The sequence below is a fragment of the Balaenoptera ricei genome, chromosome 1 (assembly GCF_028023285.1).
Source record: "Balaenoptera ricei isolate mBalRic1 chromosome 1, mBalRic1.hap2, whole genome shotgun sequence".
Classification (NCBI taxonomy): domain Eukaryota; kingdom Metazoa; phylum Chordata; class Mammalia; order Artiodactyla; family Balaenopteridae; genus Balaenoptera; species Balaenoptera ricei.
Window position 1 is genome coordinate 75,092,094 of NC_082639.1, and position 22,965 is coordinate 75,115,058.

Consider the following 22,965-nt stretch of genomic DNA (forward strand, 5'->3'; position numbering starts at 1 on the left):
ACTATTGAGAGTCTTCCAAACACTGTCATTCTATAGTGGTATTGGCTTTCAGAAAGCTCTTTCGCCTAAAGGTATGTTTATCTAAGGCCTATACAGACTTACTTTTTTTGTTTCTCTTCAAGCACGGAATACAAATTTTATAACAGTGACACTCTGAAGGTTCTGTCCTTCTATTTTTCAAAATCTGTTCTAAACTAACGCTTCTCAAACTTTACCATCATCAGAATCACCTGGAAGTCTTATTAAACTAAGGATTGCTGAGCCTACCGTAGACTTTCTCATTCAGTAGATCTGGAATGAGGCCTGAGAATTTACCTGACATGCTGCTGGTATGGAGACTATACCACTCATCTAAATCTCTTGTGTTAGATTTAGATCATGAAGTAGAACATGGAAGATGTTTTGGTCTCTGCGTCTATCAAGGGCTGTTCTCATTCGTTTTCTGTAAGTTTGATCCTCAGATATTTAGCCAAATACCTATGGTGTTTTCTTTGTGCTTTGAATTTTTTGCTTACAAAAGTGTCAAAGCTTCAGGTATCAAAGATAAAGAAAGGAGTTAGGAGAACAGAGAATGTCTTTGGCCAAGCTTTAATAAAAGAAGAAATTCTGAAAATATTTCATATTTATCTATTTAAGAGCTAAATCTCTTATTTCTCATTTAATCATATGGATTAACTTTTAGCAGAGTGAACTTATTCTTGTCCCCTTGCAGGAGTGATTAAGTAATACTTTGTAAATACAGACAAATTATACAGCACTGACACTTTGGCTGGGGCTCCATTCACTGTAACCCACAGACCTTTAAGTTAGACTTTAATTTCTACAATAGAAATTTCTATGATGCTGAAGAAGCTATAGAGTCAAGGAACCCTTTAAAATAATAGTGATTATACTGTTCTCCATAGTGGCTGTATCAATTTACATTCCCACCAACAGTGCAAGAGGGTTCCCTTTTCTCCACACCCTCTCCAGCATTTGTTGTTTGTAGATTTTCTGATGATGCCCATTCTAACTGGTGTGAGGTGATATCTCATTGTAGTTTTGATGTGCATTTCTCTAATGATTAGTGATGTTGAGCAGCCTTTCATGTGCCTCTTGGCCATCTGTATGTCTTCTTTGGAGAAATGTCTATTTAGGTGTTCTGCCCATTTTTTGATTGTGTTGTTCATTTTTTAAATATTGAGCTGCATGAGCTGTTTATATATTTTGGAGATTAATCCTTTGTCTGTTGATTCGTTTGCAAATATTTTCTCCCATTCTGAGGGTTGTCTTTTGTCTTGTTTATAGTTTCCTTGGCTGTGTGAAAGCTTTTAAGTTTCAATAGGTTCCATTTGTTTATTTTTGTTTTTATTTCCATTACTATAGGAGGTGGGTCAAAAAAGATCTTGCTGTGATTTATGTTAAAGAGTGTTCTTCCTATGTTTTCCTCTAAGAGTTTTATAGTGTCTGGCCTTAGAGGTCTTTAATCCATTTTGAGTTTAGTTTTGTGTATGGTGTTAGGGAGTGTTCTAATTTCATTCTTTTACAAGTAGCTGTCCAGTTTTCCCAGCACCACTTATTAAAGAGACTGTCTTTTCTGCACTGTATATTCTTGTCTCCTTTGTCATAGATTAGTTGACCATAGGTACGTGGGTTTATCTCTGTGCTTTCTATCCTGTTCCATTGATCTATATTTCTGTTTTTGTGCCAGTACCATATTGTATGGAGGTTCCTTAAAAAACTAAAAATAGAATTACCATATGACCCAGCAATCCCACTACTGGGCATATAACCAGAGAAAACCATAATTCAAAAAGACACAGGCACCCCAATGTTCATTGCAGCCCTATTTACAATAGCTATGTCATGGAAGCAACCTAAATGCCCATCGACAGATGAATGGATAAAGAAGATGTGGTACATATATACAATGGAATATTACTCAGCCACAAAAAGGAATGAAATTGGGTCATTTGTAGAGACGTGGATGGACTTAGAGACTGTCATACAGAGTGAAGTAAGTCAGAAAGAGAAAAACAAATATCGTATATTAACGCATGTATGTGGAGTCTAGAAAAATGGTACAGACGAACCAGTTTGCAAGGCAGAAATGAAGACACAGATGTGGAGAACAAACGTATGGACACAAAGGCAGGAAAGGGGGGCGGGAGGGTGGGATGAACTGGGAGTTTGGGATTGACATATATACACTAATATGTATAAAATAGATAACTAATAAGAACCTGCTGTATAAAAAATAAATTAATTAAATTAAATTAAAAATTAAAATAATAGTGATTATAAATGTAGCTACAGAATCACAAAATTGGCACCACCTGGTGTAATAAATGTGTTCCTGGGAAATTGGAAGTCAAATTACCATCAGTTGGATCCTATTTATATATTTACATATTCTAATTTTGAATATGCCCAACTGACACTGTTTCTTAACCCTTTAATTTGAAGTTTCTGCTTTTTATGTGCTCTTCAGCCCTAGTGACCTGTCAAGGAAGAAAGCACAGAAACTAATCTTTACTGAGCATCTTCTAAGGGCTCCATCAGTTCATCTACAACAAATCTGTGATGAGGGATTGATCCCTAGAAAAGCTAAGGCCAAGAGGTTCCCATCACATTGATAAGTGGCAACATTAGGACATAAGCCAGCCGTGACCAGTCCAGAGTCCACTCTTCTTTCACCCCACTTCACCAACCACTCTGCTTCAAGTCCTTAGTGATTCTCGGATGGAACAGGAGAGCTCCCTCTTTAAAGGACAGCTATAGGGGAGAATTATTTGGTGTAGGGATGAATTACCCATAATTTATAAGCTTTAACATTATGATTTTCACACATGTGTCACCTTAGAGGTGAAAATATCTGGTACTGAAACTAAGTGAGAGGCAGGGTGGGTGGTAACTAATGGATAAAATTAAATCAAAACATTTTACTCAGAAGGATGCAAAATGTTACACCTTTACAGACTGTTGTTTAATAAGCCCAGCAAACAAACCAAGGGTGTAATAAAAAAAAAAAGGTACAATTTAAAGGTCCTCCATGAGCACTTTCACGTTAATCTCAGCCTTAAGAAGGCACATGCAGTGTTAGTCTATCTACTCTACCTGTAGTGAAAACACCACCACCACCAACTCGCTAGCACTGCCTTGGTTATATAAAGCAGTTCATGGCAGGGTTCTTGGTAAAAGGGAAAACATCCCTTCTACGCGGGCTCTGAAACCCTGTGCAAACAAATTTCTCCCAAGTAAGCTGAGCTCTGCCCACGGAGCATTCTTTAGGGCTTAGTATATGTGTAAGCTGAGTTCCCCGCTATTATCCACACTATGTCAGGAAGGCTTTTTATGAATGTGTGACCTTAGGTTTTAAAAGGAGACCACAGAAGTTGACAATGACCTAAACTAACCGTTAATGTCAGCCTTTCAGCTCAGAGAATATTACTGATGAATCCAGGCTACACAGGGCTGCTCCGCAGCTTTGAAACCACGCAAGAAATTGCCAGTTTTAATAGTTACTGGGGTGTGAGAGACACGGCAATTGGCTGTTCATGACACCTCTGGGAAAGTGTTTGTTAGAAATAAACAATGTTTGTGAATAGAGCTCTACCACTCTGGGATCTGCTGGTTTTCACTGGTTAATTCTCCAGATTACTTCGGTAACCTTATGTCAACAGAAATCCAGCTTCTTCTGAGCAGACTTAAACACTACTGTTCTGCACAGAATGACACCAACTCCCTGCTCATTCAGAGTATCAGAATTTCTAGATCAGAAACACAGACCAACATTTACAACATTTACATTAACAAGAGTCAAATGAAGTTCCTACTTTCCTTCCTTCCTTGATGTAACATTACTGACCACCTACTCCTATGAGAGACACTAGTGACAAAGATGATAAGATGTGGTCTATTCCCTAGAGGGGCTCAATCTAATTCACAAAATAAACATGAAATGTACATGACACTATAATAGGACAGATGTTATAATAGAAGACAGAATATCATGGGAGACCAGAAGGTAGCAGCCTACTGCATCACGCTTCGCAGGGGTGACATTTCAGTTGGGTATTAATTGATGACAAGGTATTTGCCTGGTGGAGGAAGAGGTGATAGCAAGAACTCTTTAGGCAGAGAAAAGATCATATGCAAAGACTTGGCAGTGAGATAGGGCATGGTATGCCAGGGAATGGTAAGGAGTTCTGTGTGGTTGCCACAAAGAGTTTGAGGGCATGATGGAAGAAACAGCAGAAAGTCGAGATCTTCTTAGCTAGGGCAAGGGTTTGGGGTGGACATGGGAAATTGAAGGCAGTGAAATTGAAGGGCTGCTGAGGCACAGATTCACTGGGATGAGGGAAGGTGGGATGAAATCCCAAGGGGATGACTAGTCCTACCAAGTATCCAATCCAATCCAAATACATCTGGACAAGTCTTCGCTAAAGGAAGGTCTATACCTAGTGATGCATCATACCATTTCAAGCCACCATTTCTGGAGAAAGAGTCACTGTTACTGTTTCTTATAGACCAAAAAAGAGAGAAAGCCCTCTCTCCTTTCCTTTCAAAGGGAGACTATAATAAGCCCTACACAGACTAGCCATCTTTTTCCCCCCAAATCTCTCCTCTCCAATGCATCTTCCACACTGCTGCTGGAGTTATCTTCCTAAAACACAGCTTTTAAAACCTGGCTTCTCAGTGGCTATAGAGTCTGAAGCTCAAGTTCTTTAGCAGTCTTAGCTTTTTCTCATACAACATACCTTTCTACACTTCTGTGTTTTTGCTCATGTAGGAATGACATGTCTTTCTCCCCTACTCTTAATCTGTCAAAATTCTACTTGTCCGAAGTCCAGCACAATGGCCTCAATGAAACCTCTCTTAATTCTTCTCATCATGATTATTCCTTCCTCTTTGACCCATATTTTCTTGCTAGTTCCAACCAAGCACCTATTTACTCTTCCCTGTAACTTTTAGGTAATCTCTGGGAAGTTTTTATTGGAGTAGACATCTTGACTAGGGAGAAGGGAAAGAAGGGAGGGAAGAAGGTTGGCTTCTGAGTAGACAGCGTAACTAATTCCTAGACAAGAATCTGGTAGAGACAGTTTGAGTAGCAAATAAGTGAGACACAGATGCCAAAGTGCAAGACTGTATTTTCTCAAGATGGCTGCAACAATATTTCTCAAGCTGTTCTACAAAGTGGCCTCTTATCAGGAAATGGATCCTATTTCTCTCCTCTTGAATCTGGGATGGCCTTAGGACTCACTTGTAACCAATAGAATGCTGCAGAGGTAATGCTGCATGACTTCTGAGGTGAAGGCAGAAAAGCCCCTGCAGCCTCCCCCTGGTTCTCTTGGGTTGCTTGCTCAGCCTCCATGTAAGATGTCTGCCTCCTCCGAGACTGCGGTGCTGGAGACACCATGTGTAGGTGCTCCAGTAGACAGTCCCAGCTGAGCTCACACTTCCACATCCCCACCAAGATGCCAGACACATGAGTAAAATCATCTTAGACTCATTTGACCAGCCATCCTCCAACAGAGTACCACTGAGTGACCTGGCCATCTCAGGAGGAACAGAAGAATCTTTTATTCTCAGAAGAAGCTGAGTCTTGGCTAAATTTCTGACTCACAGAATCCATGGGATACAAGTTAATGGGTACTGGTCTGTTTTAGGTTACTGTCTTCTGGAGTAGTTTGGTATATAGCAGTAAATACCAGAAAAGCCAGGGAATGAATGAATCCTGACCCTGCCTTTTATTCCGAAAGCGAATCAGTCTTCTCAAAGAGTTGTCATCACTGGCCAATGCAAGACAAAAACTTCTGGGATCTCCTGAAAACCTTTAGGGTGCTTAGTGAGAACCAGTGAGTGACTTGAGTCCTTAACTGTGAATGTGAGGCTAGAGGCCATTGGGAGCCCAGGGGCTGCCCTCAAAGGGCAGTGTTGCTGATCTGACCAGTAGAAGGTGTCCCATCGTAGGCCTGTGGAAGCTCACTGCAGTTTGTAGAAGCACAAATCAGAGGTCAGGGGAATGAAAAGATTCTTTGTGCCCAGCAGATGGTAGAGAGCAGAGGCTCGATAAATATCCATTGTGTGAATTGACTGAATTCAGAAATTGGAAGCAATATTGGTGATACAGTTTACTGAGAGGCGACGGGCAACTGAGGCAATACGGGTCGCCATATGAGTTACAACTGGATATGTGATGCAGATCTGGACTCTCCTTCTTCTGAGCATTTTAGCCAGAGTGCTCGCAGGTTGGAGAGTCGTGACCAGTCTGCTGGACTCTCTGTGGAGGGACTTTCTAAGGATTCTGGCCAGGAGTTGAATGTCTCACCTTCATAAGGTAACCCCGGCCTCTGCCTACCATGAGCATCTTCACTTGAAGGTTCTACTTGTTGCTCACACAGTATTTGCCTTTCTCTTCTCGCCATTCTGTGGAACTCATTAGATAAGTGCTCGCACCCACAGATTAGAGCCTCTAATCATTTTCAACCATTATTCTAAGCCCTAAATGAAACATTCCTCTTTTCTGAGCTCACAATAGCCTCTTTTTCCTCAGGACCATATTTAAGATCTCCCATGCTGATTTAAACCTATTAATGCCTGAAGGAGAGACTGACTCAAGACCAATGTACAGGCCTTCAGAGTTATCTTGAAAAGGAAATTATGAGATTTCTGATCTCTAAAGCAGCTTTCTTTTACTGGGAGAAGAGATCAGAATCATGTCCTATATTTTCAGAAGGTCTTTTATATTTTTATTCAGTGAATATTTTTGAAGCCATAATCCTGACTGAGAATGTGCTTTAAGCTAGATTTTTAAAAGAGTTAAGATTTTGTTGTGATTTTCAAATGGCTAAAAATTTTAACAGTCAAATATCTCATTTTCATTAAATTGATAACAAATTGCATAATTTTTAGGATTATAACTGCATATTTCCCTCATATAAATCTTAGGATTCCCAGTCTCCTGGAGAAATCTCAACTTTGCCTCTATTTTTAGAATAAAGTCAGAGATTTGTTAACTATACTGCAAAGAAACTGTTAAACAAAAGGGCCGTTTACTCATGGATTCAGGCTAATAAAGCCTTGAATCAAAACAAATGGAGAAACTGGCTTTAGGGCTAGACAGAATCACTTATTTGTTTCCCGGTCAGTTTTGGTTTGGGGAGCCGAATGAAGAGTGATCCCTCAACAAGGGGTGGGATTGATGCACTGTCAGTCAGCATCAATCACTGCAGTACCCCAAATCGCCTGTCTTCAGTCAGGACACCTTTGTTTCACATGCGTTTCTCCATATTCTTGACTAATAGTATACATACTAATTAGTCTACTAGCGGACTAATGCATGTTCATTAACACATACATTATCATTTAAATATTTAAGAGGGACTGCTAAATCACTTTTTAAATGTGGTATTATGTTCAATTATGCAGTCATTTGAAGTTAAATTTTAAAAACCAAGCAGTGCATTTTTCAGTGGTTTATATGCCTCCTTGTACGCTAAGATCCTTGAGGGCAGGATCTGGATGATTCATCTTTGTATGCTTTTTGGTGCCTGGCACAGTGCCTCACACACTGGAGTGAAGTAAATAGTTTTGGAATGAATGAAAAGAAGCCTCTTTGAAGAGGAAGGGGTGGATTCCACGTGAATGCATAGACTAGTTCTCTGACAACCATGCGATTTAAAGGGAACACCTGTACAGTCCTGCATAGTTTGCAAGCACTTCCGTACATTTATCGTCTCTAAGCAAGTGTCAGTAAGCTGATTTTACGGCAGAGGAAATTGATTTATAGAGAGATTATGGAATTCACCTCAGATTTTCTGATTCTCTAGTTCATGGAATTAAAAAACAAAGCCACACACACAAACAAAATAATCTCCCAAATTCATTCAAGAGGCCCATGTTTTTAATGTCTTAATCTACCTACCTCATTATCATCAAAGCTCTATCTACAGCGGGAGAACATTGGACATCATATCTAAAACATCAGTTCCTTCAACTGCAGCTAGATATGCCCATACCCCATCCCCACAGAACACACAGAGTGGCTGACGGGAACTGATGTGGCTGGTCCCGCTGGCCCAATTTGTAGTGCATGAACATAAAATCTGGTGCTTAGCTTTGCAAACACTTAATCATCAGGTACGATGTCAGGAGACAATGAAAAATCAACTCTAGCTTGTAAAACCTAAAGATCTGCTCCAAAAGAAAGCTGAAATTAAGTATTCTTGCCCAGAAATGTTTGAGTTCCTTGCAATATTAGGAATATGGCAATAAGGTAAAATTCTCCATAATGTTACTCATTTTGACATGCTTTAAAGCGTCATATAAATACACTTATCATCAAAATGATGTAAAGGCAGTCAGCACCCAGGGCAGAAGAACGCGCTCACCATCCTCCCACCCCCGGCGTTCTGCCAGCGGGGCGTGAGTGGCAGGGGGGCAGAAGACAGAGCTGGGGAAAGTTGCCTCCCCCTTCTGTGAATCAAAGCCAAAAAAGGTTCCTCATTGCTGCTGGGTCTTTGATCTCTTGCTTCCTATTTTTAGAACTCTTCTGTCCAATATCCTCTGCCCCATTGCCATGACCTTTCATGACACACTTCTCTTGGTGGTTATTTTGGGATCCTATTCCTTTCCCAAAGTATTACTACAGCTAGAATTAATGTATGAGGTAGATCAGCACAAGTCTTTGCTTGAAAAAGGACCCAAAGGACACGTTCCCACATGAGGGTGAGGGAGCTGGTGTACAGGGAACAGATCCATCATCCATATTTTTAGTCATCAAAGCATTCTAGAAGGACTAAGGACTTAACGTAGCAGATACCACAACACAACCTCACAAGACAGCATTATCTAGGTGCACAATCTGGGCATGTGGATTTTGAAAATGTGTCCAGCACAGCTAAAGGGGTATAAATGTGTGTGTTGTTTAAGGGGTAGAGAAAGGAGAGACAACCATAAAAAAGACACAGGATTGATCACTTCAGCTTTCTTTTCCAGACTTTATCTCTCCCTAAATCTACAAACCATATTAAAGAGTCAGTCCTTACAATGAGGGAAGGGCAGAGAGATCAAGCATGCTTTGACTGCTCAGTATCCCTTAGAAAAGTATTTCTACACAGAATTTTTCAAAGGAGAACAAAAGTTCCCTTGCCAAAAATAAGAAGGGCACATAGATCCAGGGAAAAAATTCCTTGTCGGTGAAGACAGAGACATCTTTTATGTTCATCACTATACCTTCCGTGTCAAGTACAGTGTTAAATAGATAGCTCTATTAATGAGATAATTCGATGTAACGATAACAGCTAAACTTTATTGAACACCTAGTATACGGCTTTGTGACAGCACTGTTCTACAAGATCTGCACAAATTAAATCATTGAATGCTTACAGCGAACCTGTGAGATATGTGCTGGTATTGTTCCCATTTGAGAGATGAGGATACTGAAGCGTAGAGAGTCTAGGTATTTCATCCCAGGTCAAAGAGCTCTTAAGTGAGAGAGCCAGAATTCAACATCAAGCACTTTGGGATCTAGAGTTTATGCTTGCAGGGTAAAGACATGGGTTTTGTGCCTCTGCTACAACCATGAGGAATTGGAAGAAACGGCTAAACCTAGTATTATGGCTTGAATTGTATCCTCTCAAAATTCATATTTTGAAGTCCTAACCCTAGTACCTCATAATGTGACTATATTTAGAAATAGGGTCTTTAAAGAGGTACTTAAGTTAAAATGAGATCATTATGGTGTAGTCCAATTAAGGGTAATCCAATATGTCTGGTGTCTTTATAAGAAGAAATGGACACAGACATGTACATGTATATATGAAGACAAAAGGATCACCGTCTGAAAGCCAAGGAAAGATGCCTCAGAAGAAACCAACCCTGCTAACACATTGATCTTGGTCTTCTAGCCTCCATAACTGTAAGAAAATAAATTGCTGTTGTTTAAGCCACCTAATCTGTGACCTTTGGTTATGCCAGTCCTATCAAACTAATACATTCAGTGTTAAAGTGTAAAACGGAAACCAAGGAAAATGCATTTGGTCCAAACGAGTCAAAATAAATACAACAATTCAAGGCAGAAAGTTGCTTCCCTTCCATGGACATGGGTTGACCAGTTATGCAACTGTTGCAAGTTCCCAATTAGTTGGGAGGTGCTGTCAGGACATTCCTTTCGATGTCTCAGACAGCTCCACTCTCAGAGGATCCTTAATGAATACAAAGGCTGAAAAATGTGACTCCGCTTAGACTTCGTGGAGGGTATATGATTTCTATATCTGTAGATTTTCTTCTCCCCAGGTATTTCCACTTTCTGAGTAAAGCCCTTTCTTTACTATACACTCATTTATCAGGTACCTCATATTGTAAAGTAGTTTTTAGTATAAAAGTTATACTAAAAGTAAATAAGGAGAGGGACTTCCCTGGTGGTCCAGTGGGTAAGACTCCACCCTCCCAATGCAGAGGGCCGGGGTTCGATCCCTGGTCGGGAAACTAGATCTCGCCTGCATGCCACAACTAAGAGTCAGAATGCTGCAACAAAGATCCCACGTGCTGCAACTAAGACCCAGCACAGCCAAAATAAATGAATAATTAATAAATAAATAAATATTTTTAAAAAGAAAATAAGGAGAATATAAAAATCACCTGTAATCCCATTATCCACAGATAAATGCTATTAACAAAGAATGAATATATATACATATGATCTTTATATAAAAGTGATATCTTGATATGTATAGAATTTTTTGTCCTGCTTTCAATTAACATTGTTTTGAGAGTTTTCCCCCAAGTTATTAAATAGTTTTCAGAAAACATGATTCTAATGGCTTCATCATATTCCTTCCAAGAGATTATGCTATAATTTATTAAATATAAACTCAATACCGGCAAGGATATTGTGAAGCAGGCACTCTCCTAAACTGTTGGTAGAAGTAGAAAATGTTATGACCTTCTGGAAAGCAGTTTGACATTATGGATCAATATCATTAAAAGAATTCATACCCACTGCTCCGGTAATGAAAGGCAAAAGAAAAGTGTAAACCTTCACCTACTCAGTGAAGCCATCCTAGACCATCTTCTTTAAATTGCATTCCTGACATTCGATGTTGACTAGTAGAGAGACCTCAGTGACATCCTAGGTCATTCAATAGAGACACCAGCAGTCACATCTTAGTAGTAAGCCTGAACTATCTCTTGAGTAAAGGATTCTCTAGACCTGCCCTAGGAAAGTATAAGGCTTTGCATGGGTCAAGCTGATCTGCATGTAACTTAATGACTTGCCAAAACAAAGCCCCACACTATTTAAAGAAACAAAAAAAAATCCAGAAACTCAACAACATAATATTTATAACAGCTTCCAAGTAAAAAATTACTAGACATGTCAAGCAGCAGGAAAATGTGATCCAGAATCAGGAGAAAAAGTAATCAATAGAAACAAACCTAGAAATTACAGGGATAATGAGACTAGAAGATAACATTAAAACAGCTATTATAACTATGTACAAGTATTTAAAGTAAAATGTAAACATAGTGAGAAGAGAAGTGGAAGATATTTTAAAAAGAATCAAATAGTTTATTTTTGGACCACAATGAAATCAAACTAGAAATAAATAACAGAATGATACCTGGAAAATATCCAAATATTTGGATCCTAAATAACACACTAAATAACCAGGAGTCAAAATGAAATAAAAAAGGAAATTAGAAAATCCTCTGAGGGACTTCCCTAGTGGTCCAGTGGGTAAGGCTCCACATTCCCAATGCAGGGGGCCCGGGTTCGATCCCTGGTCTGGGAACTAGACCCCTCATGCATGCTGCAACTAAGAGTCCGCATGCCGCAGCGAAGATCCTGCGTGCCCCAACTAAGACCCGGCGCAGCCAAAATAAATAAATAAATAATAAACAAATAAATACTAAAAAAAAGAAAGTCCTTTGCAATGAATAAAAATAAAAGCATATATATCAAAATTTGTGGGAGGCAGTTGGAGCATCTAAAGGGAAATCTACAAAAGCAGAAACTAACACACCATTGTAAAGCAATTATACTCCAATAAAGATGTTAAAAAAATAATAAAATAAATGCTTATAATAGAAAGAAAAAAGACCTTAAATCAATGATCTAGGTTTCCATATTAAGAAACTTGACAAATAAGAGAAAACTGAACCCAAAGTAAACAAAAGAAAAGAAATAACGCCAGATGGCACACCACAAACAATGGGGGAATCCAATTAAACAATACTCTAAAATGCTACCAAATGTAATCGGATCCTAGGACACAGTCTTCTTGCCCAATAAGTTCTCCTTTCCTGTCTACTTCCAATGTGGTCCACTGCCTAGGAGAAAGGCTTCAAGTAACTGGGTTTACCTTTAAAACTATATAACAGAAATCCTGGGATTCACTATGCTCCATTTCTGATAAGGCCAAGAATATAATTCACACATCCATTACTTATCATCAGAACACCAGAAGATGTAAGATACCTAAAAGGCCATAAATAGACATCAGGAAGCCTGGATTGCTTACCAAAGGGAAGGCGAAAGGCATTCAAAACAAAACTATCCAACCCCTTATTAAGGAGAGGTTATCAGAGGACCCTCCAGGCTCATGCTGATACTATGTCCTAAGCAGAGTCGTTTAAACAAAGCAGAGAAAAACACAGCCTGTTCTTTCAAGCTTTGCAGAAGCACTGGAAGTTCCAAGAGCAACACCGTCCAGTGCGATGAGAAGACCTCACCCCTAGTGTAGGGCCATGTTCAGATAGGGATCCAGAAGCAGTTCTGGTGCAATGCACCCTTGTGAAGGGACACAGTATTTGCACACACACATTATTTACCCATACTCTTACCACTCTAGACCATGCTTACCTCAAAGTCAAGGACCACATCTTAGTCACCTTTATATCTCTAAACCCTGGCATGATGCAATCATTTAATAAATGTCCTTTAAAAGGCAAGCGGGAACCCCCCAGAAACCTAAAGGGGTTATAGATAACACCCAATGTGACAGCCTCGAGACTCAGAAAACAAAACAAGCCTCCAGATCCAAGCTGAACCAAAGAACAGAGGCTTATTACCTCTTTCCTGAGTTCAATTTGATTTTTAAAACATTTAAAAACGGATTTGTTTCCAGCCTTCAGTGAGCATTTGGGGGGGACTGGGTTTTACCTTAACTAGTCTGCCCATCCTTTTCCCACGGTGTTCTGGAAGAAAGCAGAGAGTAGTGACTCAAAACTTGGCACCATTCTTAGTTCCTATGTGCTGACACCAGTTTGAATTCCAAGAGAGAGACGCTTACAAAGGATCAAAACCTGGATGCCCTGGCCCTAGGATGTGGTTCACATTATAAACTTTCCAACATGATGCTAAATTAGCTGCATTTGGTTCCAGATGGTTAATGCCTAATAAGTGGAGAGGGGACTTCAAGTGGAAATTGTCTCAATTCTCACTTTATGTCACTTCAGAAGTCTTTCCTGAGCTTACCCCACACCCACCCTCACCCCCTACCTGCTTCCTTGGCCGCAGTTTTTCGGATTGCAGGCCCTTGAAAACAGTGTTTGCAGGATGGCCCAACTATGAAAGTAGCCCTTTCTGGCCACGTCTCCTGGACTGAGACTCAAGGACTTCTCTATTCAAAATAGCAGAGCAAGGACCTAGAAAGTGCAGAAGGCCCAGAGAAAAGAAAGGTGAATGGAGTCCGGATGTGCTGTGCTAACAAGAAAAGATAATGAATCCACAAGAATGTCATAATTCACCATGTTTTCCTCATTCCATCCCCCTCAACCTTCCCTCCCCCAACACACAAGCACACGCACTCACACACACTTCAGTGCATTTGTCCAATACCCTTTTCACATAGTCCTCTAACTTCCGAGTTTCCACTCCCTTTATAAGTGTTTGCTCTTTTTCTGTATTCTTTTATTGTTACCACCTTGCCTTTATAGAGCCGCAGTATCACTTTAGTGCAGCCTTAGACTGCCATGGCACTTCCCTCTGTCTTTGAAACATAGAATCCCGAAATCATACTTCCTTCATTATTTCCAATTAAACTCCACATCCTGAGGAACCTGTCATCTGTCCCTAGAAGGCAGAAATCATGTATATCTAAATCATTCTACATAGTGCCTAGCAAGGAAGCAACTGTAAGTGCAGGCTTAATATCACCATGCCTGTTCTCTGATTATAATGATGATGATAATGATTCCATTCACTTTAATCTGCACCTCCTTTTAGAAGCCAGGCTCACCAGTGAGTGGCTCAAAAAATTCAACATCAATGGATCTGAAAGTGCTAAGAAAAGGTAAAAGGGCTGGCTCTATAAAGCAAGGTGGTAACAATAAAAAAAAATAGAAAAAGAGCAAACACTCATAAAGGGAGTGGAAACTCAGGAAGTCAGGATGGTGTAGCAGACATGTAGAAAGGGCACAGGCTTTGGGTCTGGACACAGTCAGACAGGTCTGGGTTAGAATCCTTATTTGGTCACATTCTAACTGCTTGTTCTTGGGCAACTTGTTTAACTTCTCTGAACCCCGACTTCCTAAGCTTAGAAAGATGTTCAAAATGCTCGCCTTAGAGGATTTTCTTGAACATTAGGTGAGATAACCTCTAAGGCATTTGGCTCATGTCAGTTGCCCTGTAAATGTCAGTTCCCTTCCCTCCCACCTCAGAAAGAAGGATCCATAGTGATAATTTCCAACAGCACCCACGGGGATGGTCCTCTCTGCGATTAATGCATTTTCAGAGGCTCATCCTAAGTTTCTCACTTTTAGGTGTTGTCTGTTGTCTCATGAAGATGCCCATGTTCTGTGCAATCACCAGCTTCAAGGGGATCCTACATGTTAGTGCCTGTGTATAACTGGGTCTAACCTGTCCCATCCATCAAAAAATACAAACTGAACAACACCTCACATCTTTAAAGGGGGGGACTCAAAGTTAGATGTCCCTTGTCTGTACTCCCAGAGCAATTTGGCTACACTGTACATAGAAAATAGATCGCTATATTGTACTATCTGTTTAAGCATCTAGATCTCCCCTAGGCTACGAGACCATAATGGCAAAGTCTAGATATTATTTCTCTTTGCATTGCCACCTAGCATGAAGCCTGTCATTCATATCATATTTATAGGATTGAACTGAGCCATCATCTCCTGGATCTGCAGTGCTTTGGTATATATTCCACACTTTATAATTCCCCCAGCAGCATTTCCCAGAGCCTCAGAAGGTTCAAGCATTGAACACATATTGCCTTTTTCCTTTAAGAATTGACTGTTTAGGTGATCAAAAGGAACAAACTTGCAGTTATAAAAGAATATAAGATAAATAAATCCTGGGGATGTAATGTACAGCATGGCTAATAATACTGTATTGTATATGTGAAAGGTGCTAAGAGAGTAGATCTTAAAAGTTCTACTCACCAGAAAAACAAAACAAAAACTGCAACTATGTGAGGTGATGGATGTGAACTAGACTTACTGTGGTGATCATTTCCCAATATATACATACATTGAATCATTATGTTGTACACGTAAAACGAATATAATGTTGTACGTCAGTTATATCTCAATTTTTTAAAAAGTTAGAAACAAGTACCAAAAAAAAGAGCTGACTGTTTAAAAATAGCTTTGTTTTTCTTTTGAAAGCTAAAACCTAATTAAAGGAGAGGGGATAAAAAAACGTCAGAGAAACATCTGGGACTAGCCTCAAATTGCTCTACGCTTTTTATGTTTTGCCATAACCTTGGGCACCACACCCATGCCCACATCCAAGGCTCAGGGACACCTTGCACAAGGTGCACAGAGGGAGTGCTTGGTGGGTACCTGGAGGGCTCCATGCCGAGCAGCTGTGATATGAGGGTGACCATGCGCCATGGGTGGTAGCAGCACCATCGGCCTCAGGTAATAAAGTCAATGGTGATGACTAAGTTAGGCTAGAAGTATCTCTCAATCTCTGAGTTCCTCCTCTGCTCTGACACATCTCTTTCTCTTCAGAGAAAACAGGAACAAGCTCAGGCAAGGGTCCCTGAGGAGGAAACCCTCTTTTATTATTTGACTCATTCATTACCAGATTCTCCTGAAGAAAGTGGGGTCCACAATGACTGAAGACAAAATTAAGCTCACATTTAGAAAAATATTTAAGTGAGGAATCCACAATCAGTTTTTAAGGGGAAGTCAAGAAGTTGGGGGCAAGTGCCTAGACTTTAAGGCGGATTTCATGGAGGGCAAACGCCATGTTCTTCCTCAAAAGAATGGTCTTTGGAGACAGACACTCTGCTCTACCTTAACATCTCATATATATATATGTATATATATATATGTATATATATATGTATATATATATATATATACACACACATATATATATATATATGTATATATGAACTGCTTAGCCTTTGGTAGGCAAAACCCAGGCCCCATAGACATAGCGATCCCCATGGCTCCCAAACACTGAGACCAAGTGTCAGCTGGCACTAATCCTCAGGTGTGGTGTTTTGTATCTAGCTGATCTGTGGAGCACTTGAGTGCATGACCCTGAGTTGGAACAACCCCAGTATCTTACAGATGAGGAAACCAAGGCAAAACCTCACATGGCTCGACACTGCTTGTAGGCAAAGTTGCAATTCCATGACAGGCAAGGCCATTTGAGTGCTTTCTTAGATGATTGCTGGAGCCCCAGTGCAAGCCAGGATCCTGGCCTGGGTGGATCTTATAAATCACATCAGCTATATACCATTTATCAAATGATTTTTTAACTAGAGTTCATCAAGTTTTTTCATCTAGTCTAAAGAATACAGAATATTCTCTAGAGAATAAGTCTAGCTCATTCTATGCTAATTGTAGTAAAAGTAAAGGTAACCGTGGTGCTTGCTGTGGAAATAATTATAATTTATTAAGTACTTACTATATGCCAAGCCTCCTGCTGAGTATTAAACATGTCTTATGTCTTCTTTCACATAATCAGCCCAACTGCCAGAATCCTCCTTTACACTTAATCCTCGGTCCCGCAAAATTTGGCATGAATAAATGGCTTCAGTCTCTCTGTAGGATCTATCTGTGTGCTCATGTACTGTGCCCAGATCAAATCCTTTCTAGATGCTGAATGTGGTATGTGTGGTTTTAAGTGGGCAGTTAAGAGACAGGTATCTCTGGAAATAAAACCCAGAAGAGGTGAAGGTTAATTTTTAATCCCTAAATCTGGAACCAACCCATTTGATAGTGACTTATAGTTAATATATTTCATATTGCTCAAGCACGTGTAGAAGATAGATTGCAGGGTAGAGTGGGAGAGGTGCCTTCCAGTTCATTCCTCTGAAATGTTTCTGTGTTATCACAAAACAAGAAGTTCTGTAAGGTAAAGGGGCTAGAAATGCCTGGCTTCCTGTGGACAGATGCCAGGTGGAGGAAATAAACAGATATAGCTCCCACTTGATACGAATGCCCTAGAAAAATTGTTTCCTAGCATGCTGCCAAAGGAGTGGCTGCTGCTTACAACATAAAGTCAAGGGGAGAAGTAAGAGGGAGACTGAGTGGTGTTTGGGGAGTGTGGAAAGTAGAAAATAAGAAAAAGACACTGATTCCAATTTTGTTGATAAAGTGTAAACTCTTACAACTGAGTCAGTCAAGTGACAGCCATGATTCTTAAACAAATGAAAATCTAGTCAAACTGACAATTAAATGGAGCCCATGGTGCTATTCCTTAACATTTCACGAGAGGCTGAGAGTTACAGAATGCCAGAGCAGGACAGGTTCTTAGAGACATTCAGTCTGGAGGTCACAACTGGCAGCTCCCTCACACTGTCTTCTTTGGTTTTCCCAAGATTAACTTTGATGGCATTTTAACATTGTTCTAATTAATTACCAACATTTTAAAAAGTAAAAGCCTTCACCTAAAGATCCAGATCTCTTTAAAAACTGAGAAAACAAGCAAACACTGGACCTACATTTTCACCTACCAACCACTTAGCCCCCACTGCACCTCCCTCCCCCCATAGAGTCCACACCATCCGCATGGTTCCCCCAGGCTGAGGCCAGTGTCAGCTGGCAAAAATCCTTGGAATGGCATTTTGTTTACCTGGCTGATCCCTGTGAGCGCTTCAGTTCATATCCTCTGAGCTGGCGCAACCCCATTATCTTATAAATGAGGAAACCAAGGCAAAAACTCACAGGGCTCACCACTGGCTGTAGACAGAGTCCCAACGCCACGGGCAAGGCCATTTGCGGAAGATCCCAGCTGACCTCTCTTGCCTGTTCCCCAAAGGGACTCTATGGTCAAGCCTCCCTAGCGGGTCCTCATTATGCATGGTCAAGGCTCTGTTCCCTCTGTCTCAAATATCCTTCCGTGTAGAAGACTCTTGCTCATCCTTACAGACCCAGATTAGTTCCATTTTCACTCCCCAGGGCCGAAAGTGTCCACACAGCACTTTGTACGCACTTCAGGAACAGACTGTGAAGTCCTTCGGGGAAGGTCAATGTTAAAGTCCTCTTTTTTATGTCACCAGTGCCTACCATGGTACCATGACATACCATGAGATCAGAATAAATCTGGGGTTCAAAGAGGATAAACAATTTGTCCTCAGATACATAGATAATTATACTCATAACATATAGTTAGAAAAAACAAGTTAAAAGTAGATTGGGTCCATAAGGAACACTCAGACTGATAAACTATCAAGTAAGTGACACTGAAAACCACCTCAGTGACAAATGTAGTTCCTACCGGGCCAAGCCTTATTCCAGAAGCAGGGACTGCCTGATCAATGTGGCTTGTAAGGTATCAGAAGGACCCCAAAGGCCAAGATACCTTCCCCACCCTCTGCCAAGGTGTCTAAAAGTCCACTACGTAAACTTATTTGCGTTAAGGCTTTTTCTGTTGAAATGCAACACTCCTTTCCCCCTCTTCCCCAAGAGTCAGTACATTAGGCAATTCTTAGAGGTTCACACAGCTTCAGTTAACTTCTCAACTACTTTTCTATCCGATGCATTTATCCTGAAACATCTGGGTAAGCTGTGATAGAGTTAAATAAGGGTTGAGTTCCAGAAGAAGGGACAGGCCTGAACGTCTAAAGTAAGAGATGGGGAGTAGGCACAGCGGTTAAGGGCAAGGCCTGCTGGGACCAAGATACCTGGGTTCAGTTCTGCTACCTGCTAGGTGAGTGCCCTTTGGCTAGACATTTACCCTCTGTGCCTCCATTTCTTCATTTAGATAGAAAATGGTGTTAACCAGAGGATCTACCTCAATGGGGCACTGGAGAATGAAATAAGTCAATAAATAGCAGGCATTCAAAACTGTGCCTGACACAGAGTGAGCCCTATATAAGCGTTGGCTTCTGTTATTATCAGGAGAGGATGGCGTGAAATTTAGCCCTGAAAGGGACTGCTCCAGTTTTACTACCTGCTGTCTCCTTTCCCAATTTACTGATGAAGTATACAAGGCCCAGAGAGGATGTGCAGTTTACTGAAGACTGCAGGCTAGTGGATGGCAGAGCTAGGGCTTCCTATCCAGGGGTTCTGCCCCCACGGAACTTACTGATGAGGAAGGGAGGAAGGGATGTGGGAGACCAAGAGAAACCAAGAGGGAGCTCCAGCCTCTCTCCCTTCTAGGGATAACGGGATCCAGGCCCTTGGGGACTTCTCCCCAAAGTCAATTCCACGTCCCCGCTCTCGGGTGGGCTTGATGTCTGAACGAACGCCACGCTCCGACAACGCACACACAGCCCCGCACCTGGGCGTACCGTGCAAGTCTGGCACAGCGCGGCAACTCTCTGCCCCGTTGGGACGACGAGTCAACAGCGGGGTGGGTGGACGGGAAAAGTGACACAATCGGGCCGGCGCCCTCCCGGCCAGCCACCCACGCAGCCCAGGGCGGGCCGGGTCCTCTCAGGGGTGCGGGCTCGGGCCGGGCGGCCGCGGTCTCCCCGGCACGCGCGCACCCGCACGCCAGCCCCGCCTGCGGCCGGGCGGCCCGAGGACCGGGCGCGGGCACTTTTCAGCAGCTCGGCGGCCGCGCCGTTGCTGGGCCTCCTCCTAGGGCCGCCGCCGCCGCCCCCCGGAGCTGGATGACGGAGTCTTGAAAGACTTTCACCAAATATGGGCTGGGGCTGGAAACGTCCTGCGCCGCGCGCCGCCGGAAACCTCTAGTCCTGGCCACCGCCGCGACTCCGGGAGCGCAGGCCGGGCAGCCGGCAGGGGGCGGCGGGCAGCAGGCGGCCGGGCGCGTCCCGGTGCTCGGGCCCCGGATCTCTCCCCATCCCCCCAGCCCGCCGTCTCCGCAGGGGTCCCGGGGGCAGCTGAGGCCTTCCCAGCGCCACTGCCACCCAGTTCCCGCCGCCATCCCGGCTCTCTGGCTCTCCCTGCAGTCAGTCGGGGTGGGGTGGGGCTTGGGGGAGCGGAGAGCAATAGGATGGCGCAGGGGCGCCACCTTAAAGTTGGCCTTTCGCTGTCACAGTAAGTTGTGCTGTACCTTAAGGTGGCTATAAAAGGTGGAGTTGTGAGCCCGCCGAGTACCTCTGAGGACAAACACGCACACACACAGCTGTTGCAGGCACTCCCGTCGTCCACGGCAGTATTTCTCAGGGTGTGATTCCCCGAACAAGCAGCGTCAGCATCACCTCGGGACTTCTTAGAAGTGTAACTAATAAGAAATTTGGGGGTGGGGCCAGTGGGGTCAGTCGTTTAACCAGCCCTCCAGGTGAGTCTGATGCGGGCCACAGTTTGAGAACCACTGGTCTAGGGCTAGGAAACCGGAGTCGCCAGATTTAGGGTGATTATTATTCTCAGTTGCCGCCAGACAGTGAACCCTTCTTTTGGTGACCTAAAATTCCCTGGCATCAGTGCGCGAGAGACGTTCCCATCGCTCAGTCCAAAGCCAGGAGCTGAGAAGACAAGCAGCCCCTTCTCCGTGCCTTGCAGCCCAAGGAAACAAGGCGGCCCCTTATTCCCTCCTGGGGCTCCCAGAGAGGGAGGGAGAGAGGAAAGAGAGCAAAAGAGCCATGCAGAATTAGCACCCGAAGACACTTACCCGTGAACGTTTGCACACTGACCCTTCAATCTGTCAACGTGAACTGATCTGCAGCTCTCAGCAGAGGAGGGGAGAAGGCGATGGGACATCTGGGGTTTCTGGACCTTCTCGGAGCAGGACTTGACGAGCTGCTGTTCCTCTTGTCTGAGGCTGTCGTTTACTAGCAGTCTCACCAGGACATAGTATATGGAAAGGCTGTGTACACAGGTTACTCCCGTCTCTCCGGCTCCCCAACGTCCTGGCCCTGTTTGCTGCAGCTTCCCACCCCCTCCCATCACACACCCCCTGCTTTAAATGGGCAGCTGACGGTGAGGTTCTGTAAGTTTCTCCTCTGGGGCAAACTCATCCTCCAAGATTCCCCAGATGAAGTCCAGAAACAAACGCACACAACCCTTGTTAGAAAACTTTAATCTGATTTTTAAAGGAATCTCTGGAATGGTGTGTTTTTGAATGCTGTGCAGCAGACTGAATCTCTTTGAGCCCCCTCTTCCACACACACGCGCAAGCGCACACACACACACACACAACTTCCATAAAGGAGCAAGGTGTGTACATGAGCCAGTTGGATCATCCACTGTAATTTTATTTTAAATTATGATAGACAGATTGCGTGAAAAACAAGGAATTCCAAAGAATTTCCTGCTCTGGGAACAGAAGTTAAGTCTATATTTAACAACATTTGAAGCTGTCAAGAATGCTTTGTGGTTGGATAACAGAGGCAGAAAAATGTTAAAAACGCAGGCTACTGCTATACCCAAATATGGAAATATTGTTACGTCTGGTGTCTGATTCACCATCTGGAAATACTTACAACCACGAAGTCAAATAGAAAAGACGCCACAACAGAAGCCAGGAACGCTCCTCTCCATTCTCTCTTCACCACCTCCTCCCACCCTGTACTGTACCTACTCACCCCCATCCCCAGTCACTTCATTAAGAAGGAAACAGTAACGAAAGTTGAGCACAGGAAAACAACAAAAACGTTTTCTAAATAATAACTGATGAATTGGCTTGGGCAGGATGCAGGGCCCAGAACACCTGACAGTCTATTGTCTTGAAAAGTAAGTTCACCACCCCACATCCCTCCAACAAAACCTTAGACATCCTTCTCCCTCTAGTAAAAGCTTCTTAGACTTCTGGAAGAGCACTTTTGAATGAATGAAACTTAACTCTTTCCTGCCACAGTTCTCTCCATGGGAGAGTGTTTTCATTGCAATAGCTTCTTGTGTTTATTAGAGTCATTCACAGAAAAGTCACACTGAAGGCCTTCTTAAGCAAGACTTCTCAGTCATTTAGACTGAACAGTCCTAAACATCGCAAAGGACAAGGATTTCTCCCAGAGCACATATAAAAGGGAAACTGTCATAATTACTGTGTATGTTTTTATGAAAGTTACACAAGAAGATAGTTTTTTAAACTTTGAGGGAACATTTGTCCATCACACTAAAGGTATTTGAAGTTCAAGTAACTTGCTTTGTAGGAGGTCTTCTACTGAATGTGTTGCTGGTAGAATAGGACCTTAAAATTGCTAACTTTTTTTTTTTTACTACAGAATATTACATCCTAAATCTCTTATTTCTCTGTATTTAGAGAGCAAAGCATTGCAATTCACTTGAAATGGGAGGCTTCTAAATGGTCCCAAGGAAAGGAGTTAAAAAGCCCCACAAAACTTTCAGCGTCAAGGAGTCTGCTTTTTCCAGAGATCCACTGGGCACAATGGTGCTGGAATCTGGTTTGGTTTTGCAGTATATACAGGTGATGATCTCAATACAAATCACTCCACCGTGGTCCCCCCCGCTTCTGGCTGGCTGCTTAGTTAGCGTCGCCTCCCGCCCGCGGTGGGAGGCTGGAAGAGCTTACCCAGTCTCCCGCATCCGTGAGGAAGTGTAAGTCCGCCTCCCAGAGAGCTCCCTGCGTTCGTTTCCTCTCGGACTTCCAACCCAGGCAGTGGGCTGGAACTAAAGTGGGAACCTCCA

General features: G+C 42.5%; 1 long non-coding RNA gene across 2 annotated transcripts in view; it reads right to left on the reverse strand.

The window, feature by feature from the left end:
• LOC132367336 (uncharacterized) overlaps positions 1 to 21,325 on the reverse strand; it is a 100,193-nt gene extending 78,868 nt beyond the window's left edge. The window contains exon 1 of one of the 2 annotated variants that reach the window (XR_009503760.1): positions 20,990 to 21,325. This is a non-coding gene — a long non-coding RNA (uncharacterized LOC132367336). Of the gene's footprint in view, positions 1 to 20,431; positions 20,575 to 20,989 lie in introns of those variants that run through there. The other variant, XR_009503761.1, reaches the window with a different exon arrangement.
• Between the last annotated feature and the right edge of the window lie 1,640 nt (positions 21,326 to 22,965).